The sequence below is a fragment of the Ambystoma mexicanum genome, chromosome 10 (genome assembly GCF_040938575.1).
Source record: "Ambystoma mexicanum isolate Mex_15411 chromosome 10, UKY_AmexF1_1, whole genome shotgun sequence".
Taxonomy (NCBI): domain Eukaryota; kingdom Metazoa; phylum Chordata; class Amphibia; order Caudata; family Ambystomatidae; genus Ambystoma; species Ambystoma mexicanum.
In genome coordinates this window covers 238917392-238931668 of record NC_090932.1, presented here as the reverse complement: position 1 = coordinate 238931668, position 14277 = coordinate 238917392, and the positions used below count along the sequence as shown (strand labels likewise).

Sequence of the window (14277 nt, the reverse complement as noted above, 5' to 3'; positions counted from 1 at the left end):
CGGAAATGGGCGGAAAGAGGTGGTTCTGCCCCCTCGGACATCCCGCCTGCCGTGTCTTCCCCGTTGGTGTGGGTGGTGGGTACGGGAACGGATGGTGCCGGGTAAGTGTCGGGAGGAAGGCAAGATCGAGGACGTGACACAATCTTTGATTCGCATGATCTCCCATTTAGAGACCACTCTCGTGGTCGAGTGAATCCCCTCTTAAAATTGTTTGATCGCTGTTCCGATAACAAACTAAATCAATGCCATGTCTTTCCTTAATAGAGAAAATACTGTATCAATGACACAGATAATGTCAAACGCTGTGCGGTTATCATTAAAATACAGTATTCATCATGGACCATAAATGTCCATACATACGCATACTCATAAAATCCTTGGGTGGGATAATGCTCACGCTTGTCTCTTAAATAGAATCAGAACTCCTGGAAAGTTTCCTATATTATGAATAGGAATTGTATGGCAAGCATTATGTTTGTTTTGAATCTGATAATCTATCGACAAAGCCACAATAGCGACACGTTTAAAGTAAACTTCCTTTTACTTAAACTCCACAGACAAGGCATACGTTCTGATGATGCCATCCAACCTAGGCTCTAATGAGAGTGATTTAGAAACCATAACATCCCTAGTGAGATGTGCCTCAAGAATAGAAACACCCGCGGTTCCATAATAACCCTAACCATCATCAAAGACTATTATTTCCACATGTGTCATAAAAAAGTGCTAAGACAAATCTGCAATCAACAATAAAAACACCATTCAGGTGGCCAGGAATAACTTTTTTAAGAGCTTCCTGGGGCTGCCTGGGGCTGCTCCTATTTTGGCAGTACACCAAGAGCTTGGCTGTCGGTTCTTGGATGGTTTGGTTGCAGCTTTACCGGTCAGCTCAGAATCTGGGAAAATACTCAAGCCACCTTGACTCAGGAACTAATTAGTTACTTGGTGCCCAGAGACTCTCATCTAAACATCCCTTGGCTCAGGTGTGTAAAAACGCTGCTGGCTGATGCAGGGGTGGGTTTTTGTTTTCATACATCAGTTTTGCTGCCTTCAGAGACTACACAGTCTGTGAGAATAAGTGTGCTCCAGTTTCTTTTGGCCAGAAGTGTGTCTTCAGAGTTTATGAAACCTGCCAATAGGACACATTCAATGATTATGTCCCCCGGCCTCCACGAATATCTGAGCCAGGACAAATATCCGTCTCATCACCTTCCTGTTTCAAGGGACGGTTTTAACTGCATACACCGGAGAGATATGATGTCAGCTTGGTCTAAAGGGAGGACGGACCAGTCTTGCCCCCCTGTAGGGCACCCAAGGAAGACCTGGCACACTTTTGTCTATTCTGTCCCACCTTTTCAACAATTAGGGCACAAACATTAAAACCCGTTTTGCAGGGCTGTGGCCTCCAACGCTACGAGCCCGCCTTACATTATGTGTTACAAGTTCATTCTGTTCAGATGGGGTGGGCTGTTTTGACATTTTTTGTTATCAGAACCATAGATTGATGCTTCCCTAGCTTGCATATTATAGAATTCAAGAGAAAGAGACATACTTCTGCCACCAAGGGTACAGGCCATTTTTAGTACAGCATTGCTTGTTCTGTCCAGTGTCATCACTGCCCTTTCTATCTGGGCACACCAAGTGCCTTTGGCAGAAAATCTAATTCCCAGATAGTCAAAGGTGTCCACCTGCTCAATAAATTGACCCCAATCTTTACACTCAGATTCAATCTGTTCTTGCTGTTTGCTGTCTTTTGAATAATAATTGTAAGACCACAGTTGATGCAACCCTTGTGGAAAATATCTACCTGTCTTTTTATCCCTGCAGGAGTTTTGGAAAGGAAAAATTACATTTTCAGCAAAAAGCAAGAGGGGTACAAAATCACAACCCAATCTGGGTGCATCAGTTTCTACTTGAGTTTGGGAGTTTTGATCAATGTATTGATATCTATAGAACATAATGTAGGAGCAAGCACACAAGTATGGGGCACTCCAAGGTTGATATCAATAGGACTGGTGGTATCTGCGGCTAAATTATATCTTACATTCCCTGTATTCTTTGTCTGTAGACCCTTTATGGAATGTTATATACCAATGGAATACCAAGGTCTACAAGAGTCTTCCAAAGTTTGTTGCATGGGTTTGTAGTAGCACCTGGGGCATTCCAAGTGCCAGATGGGATTACCACAATAACTGATCTAAGGTCCAAATAACCAGAGAGACTCAATTAATATGGCAAAATTTTACTTTATTATCGGCTCAATAAAGTAGGGGAACCTGGCGAGCAACACAAATCACAGCTCACACACTCTCAACACATTTCAATTACACAAAAGGCTTTATACCTCAATTTACGTCAGCTATGAGGTCATCCTACATGGCAAACAGTAAAAACCTATCGGGCGGAGGGATTGGTTATGGGAACATTTATACCAATTGTTAATTTAGTGTTAGTAACATCATTTGCTGCCGCTTATCAAGTGGGAACGCCTTGAACTACCTCTATGTATAATACAGATAATAGCAGAATAACAGTAGCGGATTGGCTCCTGCAACAATGTATAGTCCACCATTACATAGGCCATCATGATTGGTTGGCACTCTATTCCAACGTTGGACATTCAGCTCATTAGCAGCACGTAAGCAAAACGAAACCCCGGTGTGGGGAACAACGTCAGACTACCATCTCTAATCAGTAAGCCCTGAGCCCATGCTTCTTCTTTGTAGATGACATTGCTGACTGTTCTCATCCACAGAACTTTAAAGGGAATTAATGAACATTGCTATCTTCGTCTGGAGCTTATGAATTGGTCTTACACCACATATGAGGAAAGCGTGATTTTGTCCACCCTGTGCTTCTATTTAGCGCTATTTGATTCAATTATGTTAGGTGCTTTTACTCCCCTTCGGCCTCTGGAGACTTGCTTGCTCTATCTTGGATGTGCTTTCCATGTCTTTAATTGCCAATACTTGGCACTTGCAAGTGTTCACTCCTTTGCTTAATCTAAAAGAAATATGTCCTGCATGCATGACTTATCCTCGTTGACTCCTTTCAAGCCTTGCAATTGGCTCATGCTGCAGCATCGTTGATCCCAAGCCAAACAAATATTCTTTGCTCTTCCACAAATTTGTATTCCAGTGCCTGTCAGCTCTGCAGCCTTGGATTTTCTCCTTCAGGCTTCTTGCTTACTATTATACAAAGCCGATGTCCATTTTCTCATCATGGCTGCTTTACCCGTGTTCTATTTTCTTCTCTTAAGCAAGCTTCTATATTTCTCATCTACCTTGTGTTTCTGCTCATATACATCTACTGTATCTCTTTTCACTTATATTCTCAGTGTATACCATTTCTTTTTTTCCTTACATGTTCGCTTTGTCACTTCAGTCACATCGTCATTCTTTAAGTATTCATATATTGTTTCAGTACGCCTTTGTGTCTTCTCTTGAGGACGTCATTTTACACTTGTCAGACTTCACTTATAGATCTTCTATATTCAGTGGTGACTGCAGACTTCCTTCTACCACATTAGTTTGAGGGTACATTCAATATGGTAGTCTGAGTGCATAGCGTCTCTCATACCTTCAATGCGGCATTGGGATGTTACCCATGCACAGCGTCTTCTTGCTGTTCTCCAATATGACATAGGTGAGGGGGCATGTTCTATAGATGATGTATACATCTGCCTCTCTACCATGCCCTAATAGTTACTAACCTGGTATTCCGCTCGGTTCCAACCTCCTGCACAACATTAAACCAAGCTGTCGATGGTCACTATAAGTGCGAGCATCTACAACATACATAGCTAACAAGCGCCTTTTTTTTTAGCGGTAATCAGAATGTAATCAATATAAGATTGCCCGATCTGGCTACAAAGATTGGTCTAGCTGGTTGGTCAAACTGCATCGGGCCATCAGCTGCCCTGAGCTCAAGGTTTGCTACAACACGCGCCATCTGAACGAGCTGGTCTATGTGTAGTGGTTGGCTAGCTCGCCACTAGGTCTGGGATGTGCCAGGCTATAGCCTCCTCCATGAACAGCCCTTTTGTATAGTTTGGTGGTTCGAACTGGGCATTAAGGTCACCAGCCAATACCATCATGGTGTCATCATGCACGCTCTTTCCCAAAGCATCCAATCTGCATTGTACCATAGAAAGGGCATCGTCTATATTAGGGACATTCACTCTGTTGTAGATGTTAAAACGTATAGTTTGCTTAGAGGAATAAAACACATGTATTTCAAGGACACCTGGGGTATTTAAATAGGTCAATCTACTTTCACTACAATAGCGTGGACTGATCCAGGTTGTTAAACCACCAAAGGAGCGGCCTTTGGGCCTTTCTGGGCCAGAGATGTATAGGTAATAAATTCCTGCAGGCAGCTCGGGCTACATCCCCAGGTTTCCTAAAGATAGATATCCGTGCAGAGCCTGCCTACGCAGGTTCGAATCCCGGCAGGGCCAAACTCAGCCTTCCACCCTTCCGAGGTCGATAAATGAGCACCACTCACCGTGAGTAATAATGACCAGCGCTCTGATACCCGAGTGTTCGTAGCGCTATATAAATGGTTATTATTATAATCTCCAAGCAGCTTCCCAATATAAGGTGATTCAGCCGTTTTGTGAACACTGCTTCGGCCGGTTTATCGTCCACTTTCTGCACAGTAAAAACAAAAAACACCTTTTAATAAAATGTCTTTTGAACTCCGTTCGTCATGCTTATTCAGAAAGACACGGAATCTGTGAGTGCGAATGTGAGGTTGCGTCTGCACCTTGCATTGCCCGTGGGCATCTTGCGAATTGCAATGCACGGATTCTCACAGAGTCTTGCTCGAGTCCTGGCTGCATGAGACTGGACGGCGGATACCAACCCCCTTATGAATACTTTGGTGACCAGGGCCGGCCTTAGGGGCAGTGGTACCATGGGCAAATTGGCGCCCCACCTTCCCTGCGCGCCCATGGTCAACAGGGGGCGGGCCAGGAAGTGGCACTTTTTCTTCTTTCTTTTTTTTAACCTCCTTGCGCTGGCGAGCAGGTAATGATATGAATAGGGTGCCTCAGCGCCCTGTTGTTGTTGAATGCGCTCCACCGCCGCATTTGGTAACAGTGGGGCACCTGCCATGCCTTCTGCCACTATGCCACCTCCGGGGAGCCCTTGAAAGACTTCCCCGAGCTGGCGTGGTGGGGGACTAATAGCGCCTTTTGTTGTTGAAGGCACCCACGGCGGATGGGCGCATTTGGTGACAATGGGGTGCTGAGCACCCTCTCGTCATTGAATGCGCCCGCCGCTGTGCCTTCTCCTGCTACGCCAGCTCTGGGGAGCCCTTGAAAGACTCCCCTGAGCTGGCGTGGCCGGGGCTAATGGTGCCCTGGGGGGCATGGCACGCCGGGCGGTCGCCCGGCTCGCTCCCCCCTAAGGCCGGGCCTGTTGGTGACTGTCTTCCCGCACGTCACTCATGTTTTCATTGGAGCCTCATCACCACCCACACTGTTGAGGGTTCCTCCATGCCCCCATGCGGTCCCGTAGCCCCCATCTACTAAGGACCACACTTCCACATGCGTCCTCACTGTTCGGGCTTCCCGGTCACTCTGCGCGGCCGGGAAACGCCCCGTTTAGTTATGTTGCACGCGGCGACGTGCAACATCACGCCGCCGCGTGCGTGCCCGTCATCGGGCAGCGCCACACTCCTCCTTTTTCCAGGAGAACAACAACACGCACTACAACTATTCACTGCACATCAAACACATCATAACAATAACACTTTAACATTTCCCATCGTAAGAAACACCCCTTTATTACCAGCCACCCGGGTCCCCTTACTTCAACAGTGATTACCACTACAGTAGTCAGCCAAATATCCAAGTACGTAATCGGTGAGGCGAGCAGGTTTCCCTCGCCCAGCCCTCTGGGGGTACCTCCTGCTCACCTCTGGCACGGGTGATCTGTCCACAGGTGTTGGTCTGGCCGAGGACTCAGGCAGGCATGGTGTTTCAGCAGTGTCCTCTGGGAGATCCCCGGGATCGGGCTCAGGAGGCGGGTCGGTTCTTGGATCCCGTAGCTTCTTGAAAAAGCTGACATTGCGCGTGACCGCAGACCGGCCATCCGATGCAGTTACCATGGACCCTCTGACCGCGACAACGTCCAACGGCTCTGGCTCATAGGGCAGAGAGAGCTTTCCATGTGGGTGTCTGTTACGAATGAGGACCTCGTCACCCGGTTCCAGCCATTGTGGGCGAAGCACTCTCCGAGCATTCTCCTGCTCGATCCGTGTTCTTCGGTCTGCCTCGACCTGCTGATCATCGATCACGCCCGGTTCCTTCTCCCCCACTTCGGGTATCAACCCACGCGGGCAACGCCTAAACAGTGCCTCCGCCGGGGCCACTCCCGTGGATGCATGGGGCGTGGTGCGATAGACCCTCAGAAATTGGTACAATGCTCTCTGCAGCGGCTGTCCCTGCCCCTGGGCAATTCTAAAGGTCTTATTTAGAGTCCTCATGAGCCGTTCAGCTTCACCATTGGCCCTTGGCCACAGGGGAGTGATCTTCCTGTGCACCACCCCATAGCTCACCATCAGTTCCGAAAAATGTTCGCTCTGGAATGGTGCCCCATTGTCCGAGCACAACGTCTGTGGGAATCCATGGGCCGCAAATACCTTCTCCACAGCGACCACAACGTGCTCGAACGCTACTGAGTCCACAAATTCCACCTCTGGATATCTTGAATACTCGTCAACTAGTACCAAGAAGTGGTGGAGCCGAAGTAGGCATGGACGAACTCCCATGGTCGCGTCCCGCGAGGCATCGCCTCTATCTCCGGCTCCCGCTGTAGTGGAGAAGCCACCTGACACCACACGCAGGCCGCCACGAAGTCATCCACCTTACGCTCGAGTTCCGGAAACCACACCTTCAGCCTTAGGCGGGCCTTGGTCTTGGCGGCACCCTGGTGACCACGATGTGCCAGCGCAATCACGTCGCCCACCTTCGACTGGGGCACCACAATCCGATCACCCCTGAGCAGGAGCCCAGACGTTGAAAATGATAGTTCCTCCCGGACTTTCCATAGCTGCTCCAGTACAGTCCTGGCCTCCTGAGTGCGCCCTGCCAGGGCCTCCAGCACCGACTTCCAGGAGCCTTGCTGCATGGACTGCTTCAGAATGTTAAAGCGCTCATCCTCAGCTGCCGCCGCCTCAAGCTCCTGAAGAGGCATGGCATTCGGCGTTTCCGCCTCCACTACCACCCGGACATGTTCTTCTGCCTCCTCTGCGCAAGTGTCCGGTTCTCCTCCGCCGGGTGCCCCCGGGTGTCTGGAGAGGTAATCGGCCACGTTGTTCGCCCCAGGCCGATAGACAAGAGTGACCCCATACTCCAGCAGGGCGAGCATCCATCTTTCAATCCGCGCGGGTGGCTTGGATGATGATCCCACCAGGATAGGCAGCAACGGTTTGTGGTCCGTCACGACCGTCACCGGGCGTCCGAGAACATAGAGTCGGAAGTGCCGGCATCCCCAGAGAACTGCCAGTGCCTCCCGCTCAATTTGCGAGTATCGTTGTTCCGCCTCAGACAGGGCCTTGCTCGCGTATGCTACCGGGCGGATGCCCCCATCAGGGTCTACCTGGGTCAGGACTGCGCCCAGTCCGAACGGGCTGGCGTCAACAATAATCTCCGATGGTAACATGGGATCAAAGAAAGACATGGTGTCCTCAGCTGCCAGGGCGCCCTTGATGTCGTCAAACGCAGCCTGCTCCAGTGGGCCCCAGTTCCAGATCGTGTCCTTCCTCGTTAGTGCCCTGAGCGGTTCCGACCTGGAGGCAAGATTTTTAATAAACCGTCCACAGTACGTAACCATGCCCAGGAAGCTCCGTACCTCAGACACAGAGGCTGCGCCTTCTTTATGTCCTGCACCTTCTTGGGATCACGAGACACTCCCCCCTCCTTGAACACAAAGCCAAAGAATTCTATTGATGGTCGCAGGAATTCACACTTTTCTTTGTGTAGGGTGAGGCCCAAGGACTGCAGTCTCTCAAATGTCTTTGCCAAACGCCGCAGATGATCGACCTCCGTTCTCGCGAACACCAGAATGTCGTCGCTTATATTCAAAACTCCCTCCAAATCCGCTAGGGCACCCCGGATGATATTCTGGAATACCTCCGCCACCGAGGAGACACCAAAACTGAGTCTCTTGTAACGGTAGAGCCCTCGATGTGTGGTGAAGGTGGTGATATATCTCGACTCAGGGTGGAGTACAACCTGGTGATACCCCGCCCTGAGGTCCAGTTTCGAAAAGAAGCGAGCACCTTGTACCTCTGCAATGATGTCATCTATCGTCGGAGTGAGGTGCCTTTCTCTCCTGATGGCCTTGTTTGGGAGCCTCATGTCAACACAGATCCTGACAGCGTCGGGCTGCTTGGGTTTTCATGCCACTACTATAGGGGGGGGGCCTCCACCTTCTCTGTTATGTCCAGATCTACCAGGCTGTCCAGCTCCTTATCGACATGTTCTCGAAGGTGAAACAGCACCCTCCGATGCTTCAGGGCAATGGGCTGCACCGACTCATCAATATGTAGTCTCACCGGTTCCCCAACCATCTGTCCGATCCCCTTAAACAGTGCCGCATATTTCTCCAACAAGTCATTTATGTCCTCCAAGTAGACAGAATACGCGAAAGTGACAATGCCAAGGGCCTCCACTGCAGCACAGCTCAGCAACGTGTTGGTGCTCACAGGTGTCACATAGAACCGTGCCTTAATTTGAGAGCCATCATGCTCCACCTTGGCCACAAACGCACCATCCAGGGGGATAGGGTCAAGACCACCAAAAGCAAAGATGTGGGCCCTTGGCGCAGCCAACTTGGGGGGTTGGTCCATGACATCATAATGTCCCCGTGCCATTACATTGACGGATGCCCCAGTGTCCACGAGGACCGGAACGGGAGACTGATTCACCTCGATCACAGACCTGGGCTGTCTCCTGTTTTTACTCTTCAGGACCCCCACACTCGAGACAAAGAACACATTTTCTTCCTCGTCCTCCTCCACTTCCTCCACCTGGGCATCCTCCTCGCTCTGATCCACCTGAGCGACGTTGGGCGGCCGACCCTGGCGGACAAAACTTGGCCGCCCTGGGCCTCTCGGTACCAGCATGGGCGTGGCCACCTTGCATACCCTTGAGAAATGGTCCGGCAACCCACACCGTCCACACGTCTTTCCGGCCGCCGGGCACTCGGCTGGGTGGGGCAGGTCGTATCCACACTTTATGCAAATTTCCCCTGCCCTTCCGGCCCTCTCTCGGGGAGCACCTCCAGGCCTTCTGACACCCCTGCAGCCGCGCCACATCGCACATACCTCCTCAGTCTTGATGGAGCGCGACCCTGTCTCCATTTCGGTTGCTCTCGCCTCTGACACCTCATGGCACCTCCCCAATTCAAGGATGCGCTGAAGCGTGATGCCTGGTTCTCGTAGCACCTGACGCCTGAGCTTGCCCGATGAGCACGCCTGGATAAGCATCGTCCTAATCATGTCCTCTGCATCTCCCCATGCGCAGGCTAAGGAGAGACGCCTCAAGCGTCCATAGAAGGAGTCCAGTGTTTCATCGTCCTTCTAATCGGCCGATAACATCACAAAACGGTCATAGTCCGCGTTGGCAAGAGGCAGAAAGTAAGCTTGCAGGGTGGCCTTCGCCTGACCATATGATCCATCCCCAGGCGGCAGTGATTCAAAGATCTCCTGAACGGACGGTCCCGCCGAATACAGCATGGTTGCCAGCCTGGTGTCATCATCCACCACCTGGGCCGCTCGAAAATACATGTCCAGACGGTCCACCCACCTCCTCCATCTGGGCCCTAAACTCGATGGTGGGCCCGACACATCAAACTCGGGGATGGGCTGCAGAGCCGCCTGGGTACGCACCTGGGCCATGACAGGAAGGATCTGTGGAGCAGCCGGCCCTGCCACTGGCTGTACGAGAGGTGGAGGACCTTGAGGAGCCGCCTGAACAAGTGGAGGTTGCTGCACAGGCTGCACTTGAGGTAGCGCACGTGGCGGGGGCGGAGGAGGCCGCTGTACTGCCGCTGCACCACCTAGGTCCTCAATGTCACTCATGAGTCTGAGCGCACAGGCACCCCAGCATGGAACACAGGGGCCGCAACTCAAACTCCGCAGTCACTGCAACTCCTTATGATGATGAAGAGGGTGAAGATCAGCGTGGCCACCAAACTGTTGATGAAGATGCACCACCTTGATGATGAAGAGGATGAAAACAGAGTGTATCCACCAGCCTGATGATGAAAGAGATGAGGATGAACTGTTCAGCTTTCAAATGTCCCAAAAATTAGAAGAAGAAAATGCGTGGGTCATGAAGACCCTAGGCCCAAAACCTTCTTTCTTGCTTTCACTCGACGTAGGAAACCCAAGGAAAAGCCAGAATTGAAATTAGGCATATATTCTTGCAGGTATGCCTTCCTGCTGTCAGGAGTTCCAAAAATTAAGACTGGGGCCGCTTCCGAGCCGAAACCGGAGCCTCGTGAAGTCCCACAGCTTGTTTACCAAAATGGCCGCCAGCCGCGTGGGTAACGCACTACCCGCGGCAAAGAAACGAAGTGTTGCATTCACCTCGTTTCGGTGAAAAAATAATCAATAATCACCGCCGGGCCCGGGCATCGTTTCCCCCACTCGTCGCCACTGTTGAGGGTTCCTCCATGCCCCCATGCGGTCCCGTAGCCCCCATCTAGTAAGGACGACACTTCCACACGCGTCCTCACTGTTCGGGCTTCCGGGTCGCTCTGCACGGCCGGGAAACGCCCCGTTTATTTATGTTGCACGCGGCGACGTGCAACGTCACGCCGCCGCGTGCGTGCCCGTCATCGGGCAGCGCCACACACACCACCTTCACAGGGGTACTCCTTAAAGGCCCATCATTGTAAATGCTCTTTATTCCATTTCGCGCTCCGTTTGGGAGTTCAAAATTGAACCATGTATAAAAACACTGCTGTCGCGCATGCGCGTTTTACAGTGAGCAGAGGAATGCGGCCAGGGTGTGGGTGTACATCTCCCTCTCTCGCCCACTCCATCACATGATCTCGCTTATGTTATTTGTCATTTTTTCAGGCACTCATTCAGAATAAGCTTTATAGTGAGTGGTCTCTCCCTGTCTCAGCTAACAAGAATGGGACTCTATTGCAGTTGCTGCTTCATGGCGTGTGCTTTCTGCTGTAATTCCCCTTTCGAGCTAACGGTGTCATTTAATTGAGACGGTAACACTGCCGAGCCAGCGGCTCCATGCCAGGCGCTAGAGGCGTCGCATCGTCTGATATTGCAGGCTGATGGTTTCAGCATACGAGTATGGAACGTTACAGCCGCGCAGGTGATGCGAGATGGCTGCTCTGTTGGTATGTTCGGTGAAAGTCTGCCAGAAGGACTTGAGCCATATGATGGGAACAGCAGAGCAACTGACTTGTCGGTGTACATAGCATTCACTTGACAGAGGAGGGAGGCCTCCTCTTAGGGAATGGCTTGTGTGCTTCTCAAAGGTTCCATGTTAGTTTCATTTTGGGTCTTGTTGGTGGAGTAAGCGGCTGTTGCGGTGAGGGATTGTTCTGGTAGAGTGAAAATGCAGGGAATAAAGCTGTCCCTCTCTTTGCTACTAACCAAAAAACCAGCCTTGGCAATGGCAACCAGTGGTATTAACTGCCCATTGATGGTAGCCAGTGCAAAATGATGCAAGTACCATGGCATACCAGGGCATCTGTGGTGGCAGATTCCTAATCATAGCGCTCTCCCTTTGAAACTTGCTAACCCCCCACCCCCAACATCTGAAATGAACGCTCCTACCCAATCTTCAAAAAACTTGTGAAAACCTGGCTGTTCAACAAATATGATTAATGCCTTTTACTTTCATGTCCAGTGGCTATTTTCTGCACCCAGTGTTTTCTACTATACAAACGCTGTGATACCTCCGGGTTTGGGCGTTACACAGATGCTATAAATAAATAATAAATAAACAATACATACAGGCCACACCTGCTGGCTTTGCCAATGCTTGTTTCGAACCGGACTTCCGTGAAGGACACGCATATGCTTGTAAATCGAGTGGCTGAAGGCAGAGCTGGTTAAGACATCTTTATTACTCCAGTGGCGTGTTTGTAGCTCCAATTAAGTATTGTATTGTCAGGTCTCAGAAAAATGCCTTGAAAATACACTGGCAGGCACTTCGAGTGCAAAGTTTGATGGCAAGGCTTGTTTAAAGGAAGCTCTAAAAGTTCATAGGAGGAGGTGTTTTGGGCGGGGAGGGGCAAAGGGTAGGCAAATATCCAAACAACATCTTGAAGCATGTATCCCTCTTCACATGCCAATTCTCCCTATCTGTACTCAAATGCAATAGCTTCGGCTTTTAGCCCAAACTAATGATGGCATGAACTTCGTTTCCACGAGCAGTGAAAACATTGCACTTTTCCGTGCAACTATTATCTAACAAGGCAGCCGAACATGAAAGTGGATCCTGTCGTGAATCGGATTGCGCTTTCAAGTGCACCTGTCACCTCCCCCCACCCCTTCAACCCGCCAAGGCCCCAAATGGCTGCCCAGATTCTGAAAATTGCATCCACAACATATATTGTAGATGAAGGTGTGCACAACACGATTGCGAATCGGGGTCAATCTCTCCTGTCGCAGAGTATACGGACAACACCAGATGTTAGGCACCACATTATGTAACATTTGGGTTGTATACGAATTGATCGTTTTACAACTGCTCGAATGACAATTGACCTTTTCACAATTGACCGAATTGTGAAGGTCAATTGTACCATATATGTGGGGGGAAACCCCCCACAACCCCCCACCCAACGCCAAACCCCCCAAAACCCATATATATATATATATTACCAAACCATTATATATATATATATATATATATATATTCGGTCAATTGTGAAAAGGTCAATTGTGACCCTTTAAATTCGGTCAATTTACCGAGTGGCGCAAACTACATTACTTATACATTTTTGAACCAACACTGTTTGCTCTGTTTCCCATCCTCCCGGCATAAAAATGTGCAAACACCATTTGGCCCCAGTGCAAGCATCTTTGTGCACGATTGATTGGGGCAGGATCTGCTTGCTCCCCGGCCCATTGCACAAGCAGCAGCACAGGTTCTAAGTGCACGTGCAAGCGTTAGTTAATCTGGCTCCTGGTGCACTATTCGTTTATTTAAATGCCCACTATACTTATTTTTGTCTGTTTTAGGTATGATCAATTTCTTTTCCTTTTCTAGATAATGATTAGATTGTTTATAAACGTGTCTGCGTCTGTGTTGTAATTTAATCTTTTTGTAACAAAATATGACAGTGTTGTTCACTCAGTCTGTGTAACAAGGTAACAAGATAAATATAAAAATAACATATTTTAATGAGGGACAGGGTGATTTTACACTGCAATGCCAGGAGTACACTAGGTCCATCTCTTTAAATAGGTAACAGACCCGCAAGTGTGTATCCATCAGTGTCACTCCACTGGTCTTGTGAATGGAAGTCTTCAAACTCCCAATACATGCCTACATTATCCATTCCTTTCGGGAGATGCTAGGTGAGTCCTGTTTGCATTCTGGGACTTGTGGTCCTAGATTTCCCCATTATAAATCCAGGACTACAAGTCCCATAAAGCTCAGCCATACCCAGGATTAGACGACCTTCTTCCGAATGGAATGGATAATGTTGGTATGTATGAATCCTTGCTCACATTCACCTGCACTGTTACCAATGCCGACCCCAGGTCTGCCAGCGCCCTGTGCAAGATTCGTGTGCCCACCCACCACAAATGCAGACAGCAGAGGGCTCAGTGAAGAACTGGGCCTCCCTGCTGTTCTTGTAAAGTGTGTTGAAGGGTGTCTTGCCTCCAGCTCAGTGTCATGGAAACGGCGCCCAATCACCCTATGATTATTCAACAGGCGCTGTTTACATGACACTGAGCTGGAGGCAATGTGCCCTTTCTTTGCTGTGCCGTGGGGGCGCCCTTGTATAGCCGCACCCCTTGGGCCGGCGCTTCCTGCACATAAGCATTGCCTATGAAGTTCCAAGAGGCTACCACAATGTCAGACCTTACAGACCTTACAAGAGCTAGTTACATACATTACAGGTGCTGCTAGACAGCCCACTGAGTTAAGTGCTTGCTTCAGCCATCTGTGTGCATCCTACAGTCACTGGTTCGAATTCTGAGTTCCGTTAATTGAGTGCCATTGAGTTGGGTAATAATGCAGGTGTAACGTTAAACTTCCCCTTTCATAAATGTTAA

At 49.7% G+C, this 14277-nt stretch overlaps 1 protein-coding gene across 2 annotated transcripts in view; it reads left to right on the top strand.

The window, feature by feature from the left end:
• Positions 1-14277, top strand: part of KLHL30 (kelch like family member 30) — a 347037-nt gene that overhangs the window by 105923 nt on the left and 226837 nt on the right. The window lies entirely within an intron of this gene.